This window comes from Setaria italica, chromosome VIII, assembly GCF_000263155.2.
Source record: "Setaria italica strain Yugu1 chromosome VIII, Setaria_italica_v2.0, whole genome shotgun sequence".
In the NCBI taxonomy this organism is placed as follows: Eukaryota; Viridiplantae; Streptophyta; class Magnoliopsida; order Poales; family Poaceae; genus Setaria; species Setaria italica.
In genome coordinates, this window is record NC_028457.1 from 12,212,827 (window position 1) to 12,218,243 (window position 5,417).

Below are 5,417 nucleotides of genomic sequence, written 5' to 3' on the forward strand. Positions count from 1 at the left end.
AGAGAGCTTTCCTAATTCGTGCTCAGTTGTCATTTCTAAACTGTGAACCTGAACAACCTAATGTTCAAAATGTTGATTGCAGCTGGTATTCAAAAACAAAATTACCCCAGAAACAGATTGACTGATTCGTTTTCTTTTCCAGTTTACTTTTGGAATGTATAGTGCTGTAATGATGCTCCATAGGTAGGGTCCATAATATTAAAGTTTGCTGATGCAATTTGCCATCTCGTCCATATATCAGCACTTGAGGTTCAAGCATGGAGCTCTGCACAGCATGTATCTGGACTTCAGCACAGTGGTCTCATACATTAACTCCTAACAGACGAGCATCATACCATGGTTTTGCGAGGTCAATCTCCTTGGTGCCCCAAAGGAGAAGGCGATCGACCCTCTATGTCACGAATGCTGCGTCAACTAGTGCTCCAGTCTCATCTCAAAACATAACCCAACTTCCACGCACCAAAAGTATATCCAGCGACAAACCCAGCAGTGCACTGGAGCAACTTGATATCGAACGTGGCGTTTGTATCCCATTCCGGAAGTACACTCCAGAAATGGTACCGAAATCTTCATGCTTTTATGTTTACAGGATTGATTTAGTAAAAGTTATTTTAATTGTGTGCATTTCTACAATTGCTAGGTTAGGAAAAAAGTCATGGATTCAAGAGGCTCCATACTATCCCTAGCTAGTCGGGGAGTGGAGATAATTTGGAAACTTGGATTTTATTGGTCATCTCTAGTGTATGACTTCTTGGTTGGACGGGATGAAGAAATTGTTCCCCGCCAACTTCGCAATCTTTTATGTGATCTGGGGCCATCTTTCATAAAAGCAGGACAGGTCATATCATTTATCCTTGATGATAAAGGATAAATCTCATTGTACAATATGAATGCACTAGTCCTATCTTTTGTACACAATTGTCCTAACTTGCCTTGATTCTGTTCTTCAGGTTCTAGCCAACAGGCCTGATATTATTCGAGAGGATTATATGAATGAACTCTGCATCTTGCAAGATGATGCTCCTCCAGTCCCTAACCAGGTATATGGTTACAGCAGATTCTAGTTCTTCAAGATTATAAATATTAGAGTTTGTGCAAATGAACCAGGGTGATCAATAAAGTTCTGGTTGCTGCTGAATATTTGATAGGTAGCTTTTGCCATAATTGAGGAGGAACTTGGACAGCCTCTAGAGAGATTGTTCAGCAAAATTTAATCAGGGACAATAGCAGTTGCTAGTTTGGGCCAAGTTTACCGTGCTACACTTAGAGAAACTGGCGAGGATGTTGCTATCAAGGTTCCTATATTCACTCTGTTTCTGTTATCAGTTTACTTTTTTTAATTACCTTTACTATTCTTCTTCTAACTAAACACATTGTTTTCTCTAATTTTGGTACTTATATCTTTGATTTCTGTCATTGAAATTGCAGGTTCAGAGACTACCGAGATCTTTTCCTCTTCCGCACTTTGGCTTCATTTTTGAATGGGATTAGTCTTCAGAAATTAGGGTGCAATGCAGAGTTTATTGTTGATGAATTTGGTGAAAAACTTTTGCAAGAACTTGATTACACACTCGTAAGCCTTTTCATAGCCTTTAACTGTCATTGTCAATTTAGCGAATTAGCTATTACAGCTGTCATGTTGCTAATATAAAGTGCATTGATTCTGTATCAACAACAACTTCCTTATGTTTTCTTTCTTTTTGATAAGTTTATAGAAGGCTAATGCTTTTAGTTCCCTTTTCCAACATATTAGGAAGCTACAAATATCGAGGATTTCCTAGAAAATTTGAAGGATGATCCAACTGTTAAGATACCTCGAGTGTATAAGCAGCCTTCAGGTTCTCGTGTTCCGGTGATGGAGTGGATAGATGGAATTAGATGTACGGACCCACAGGTTTGACCGTCTATATTGTCGTTTGTTTATTTCAACTGTGTAATAGTTCATGGTGAATGTTTTGCAGCAGCAATTCCAAATTCGTTCATGCAGGCTATAAAGGAAGCTAGAATTGATGTGGAAGGCTTTCTCACAGTCGGAGTGAGTGCTGCCTTGCGCCAGTTGCTTGAATTTGATCTTTTCCATGGAGATCCACATCCTGGAAATATTTTTGCAATGCGCGATGGTCATATTTCTTATGTCGACTTTGGCAATGTGGCCATCCTCAGCCAGGTCTATTTAATGCTCTTTTCTAGGTTAGAATTCTTTGCATTTAAAGTTTGTTACATTGTTGTTGCTATTTCTTTTTATCTGTCTATATATACATAGCCTACCTTGTATCTGATAATGCTGCGTCAAAATATCTTTTTATTAAAAGGTTTCCTTCTCTGTTGTGAACTCATGATTGCACTGTCTTGCATTTGCACGTTATCCAAGGAAACAAAAAGTGGTTAATATGTTGTTTTTAATTGTTTGTTCTATGTGCAGTAAAATAAACAAACCCTAATAGATGTTGTTGTTCATGCTGTTAATGAAGGCTATGCTGAAATGGCAAATGACTTCACTAGGCTAGGTTTTCTTGCTAGTGGAACAGATGTAGCCCCAATTATTCCAGCTCTGGAAGCCATTTAGCAAAACTCAGCTGGAAAAGGCTTGGCAGACTTCAATTTCCGGAGTGTGACTATTACGTTGATATGCTTAGCATTGTATTGACTGCCGATAAATGGAAGCTTGTTTGTTTCCTTTTCTTACTGTACACGAATTGTTGATTTCTCAAATCTCAAAGTGTTGTCAGTTTATTTATTTGTCACTTGGTCATATGAGTTGTCAGTATTGTCTTTTAATGCATTTCTGCATGGTTGCTCATTCATGCTTACTAAATTTTTTTTCCTTCCATTAATGTGAAGTGCTTAGTCTAAGTGTGTAGCATGCTATATGTTCAGATATCTTAAAAAATATCTGAGGGACTTCATTTTCTAATTAAAAAAATCAAAATAACAGGGAAGTTCAATCAGCTCGTGTACAACTACCCAATCCGCATTCCAGAAAGGTTTTCTTTGGTTATCCGTTCGTTGTTGACACAAGAAGGAATTTGCTTTACCCTAAAACCTGATTTTAAGTTTCTTGAGGTATGTCATGTGCCACCTTTGAGCTCTCATGAAAACATCAATTTACATCTGTGTTTACTTACATCCTTTTCTCCATGTTTCTTCATATTTAGGTTGCATATCTATATGTTGCAAAGCGTCTGTTGACAGATCCAAACCCTGCTATGAGGGAACACCTGATTCAGGTAACTTGTTTAGACAGTATTGACATTAATGCAACGAATATGTGAACCAATTTGTCAAATTAAGCATTGGTAAAGGAAAAGTCATGAAACTTCTGCTGTGAAAAGGAAAAGTTGCGTAGATTCAGATACATGTTCAAGTGCACTATTATGCATCTAATTCTGAGATTCTACAATTCTTTATACCATTTTTAGTTTTTAGCACCATTTCCTGAACTTTTTTTCTTTGCAGGTATTATTCAAAGATGGGGCATTCCAGTGGAAACGACTAGAAAACCTTATAGTTCTTGCCAAGGAGAATGTGTCCAAGATGAGCAGCAATCCTGCACTGAAAAAGAATAGTTCGTGAGTATTAGAACCACTGCCTTGCCATCCTGCATATGTTTGTTCGACCTAGAAGTTTTCTGATCCTGCGAACTATCACAGGCAAGCTATGAGAGGTCGTCAACAGGAGAGCAAACTTGATCTCAGTGAAACAATTAAAGACGGAGCACGGATGTTCCTTATCGATGCTGGGATCAGGAGACAACTCATACTAGCTTTCACCGAAGACTCCAAGTTGCATGTAGAAGAGGTACTATAGATAGATTGTTCGATCATCCTGCAAATTGTTGGTGTCCGTATAAAATAATATATTTGCATAGTGCTCAATGGATGAATGCAACTCATTTCTTCTTCTCGCAGCTTGTTGATGTGTAAAGACTGGTCGAAGATCAAATAGATATGCCTTCACTAGCCCGTAAGGTTCTCCAAGGTATGTCAATCAAATTCTGTTTACTTGATCATGTCAATATGGGAACATTTCTCCTTGCTAGAAATATAATGTACTATTTACATTTTTGTGTAGATTTGCCATCTGTTGCGCCTGACTTCATGCTTTCTTGGAGTGATTCTATCCTGTCGGATCGCCAATACTAAATACTGTAATCCTCCTTACAGCTAGCATAGAAATCAGAGAGACTTTTAGACCTTTCAAGATCATGGTACCTCAAGACAGTGCACAAAAATAGCTAGACAGGCATTCCTCCTTGCTCTATAGAATTCGTTTTTGCTGTAATTTTTGTATAGCTAAATCTGCAACCTGCAATTTCTTATTTTTTTTTCTAGATCTTCTCAGTTTCTCTGCATGTTTTGTATAGCACAAAGGAACTTGTATATAGACTAGAGAAACGACTTTCCATCCACCCCCTTTTGTCCCGGTTTAAAGTTGGCCCGGGATAAAAGGTTCACCAACCGGGACTAAAACTTCTTCGTGTCTCTGAACTGTGAAGTGTGTTGTACTGTTGATTGACGAGACTTGGAGGAAATGGTCAATTCAGAATGCCTTTTATCCCGGTTTGAAACACCAACCGGGATAAAAGACCCCCCCTTTTATCCCGGTTGGTAACACCAACCGAGATAAAAGGGTCAAGAGCCTTTTATCCCGGTTGGAAACACCAACCGGGATAAAAGGGTCCCCCACGAGTTAATACAAAAGGATAGTATCCCCTACATAGTCAGATGTGGTGTGTAGGTGGGATGGTAAGGAAGCTACGCGCGAGGCTGGAGGTTGTGGGTTCGAATCCCACGAACCGCGCACGCGCATATTTCGCGTGAAAAATCGCGTGACTTGTGACTTTTATCCCGGTTGTGAAAAATCGCGTGATGGAGGTTGGGGGGCCTGCCTGGGAGCTCGGGAATTTTTTTTTTTTTTTTTTTTGCAGCGTCGGCGCTCTCAACCCTTTTATCCCGGTTGGTGTTACCAACCGGGATAAAAGGGGGTCTTTTGTCCCGGTTGAGTGACCCGGGATAAAAGACCCCCCCTTTTGTCCCGGATGGTTTATCCCGGATGCGTTTTCGAGATAAAAGCACCCTACCAACCGGGATAAAAGCTCACTTCTCTACCAGTGGGAGGTGATGCGGGGACCTGCAAGGCCAAAATCTGAGGTGAAACATGCACGGCTTCCTCGAATACAATGGATCTCGCAGGATTGTGCTGGCCTGCTTGAGGAGCGGGATTAGTGATCAGTTGATGTGCACGGCCACGAGCCCACGATGCGATGTCGCGGTCCATAGCGATGATGAGCTTGCCGCGATAAAAAGACGAGGGGGCAGGCAATGGGCACGCTAGCAGGCCCATAGCCGAGGATGCGAGTGAGGGTGCGGTCCAACTCCGATCACACGGGTCGAGGTCCAGCTCATGCTGGTCTTCCC

At 40.6% G+C, this 5,417-nt stretch overlaps 1 long non-coding RNA gene and 1 pseudogene across 1 annotated transcript; both read left to right on the plus strand.

The window, feature by feature from the left end:
* Nucleotides 1-756: 756 nt before the first annotated feature.
* Nucleotides 757-1,438, plus strand: LOC111255694. Its single transcript, XR_002678768.1, has 4 exons — nucleotides 757-838; nucleotides 951-1,040; nucleotides 1,149-1,295; nucleotides 1,429-1,438. It is a non-coding gene; the product is annotated as an uncharacterized LOC111255694 (long non-coding RNA).
* Nucleotides 1,439-1,855: 417 nt separating this feature from the next.
* On the plus strand, nucleotides 1,856-4,142 carry LOC101757798 (annotated as a pseudogene).
* Nucleotides 4,143-5,417: the final 1,275 nt, after the last annotated feature.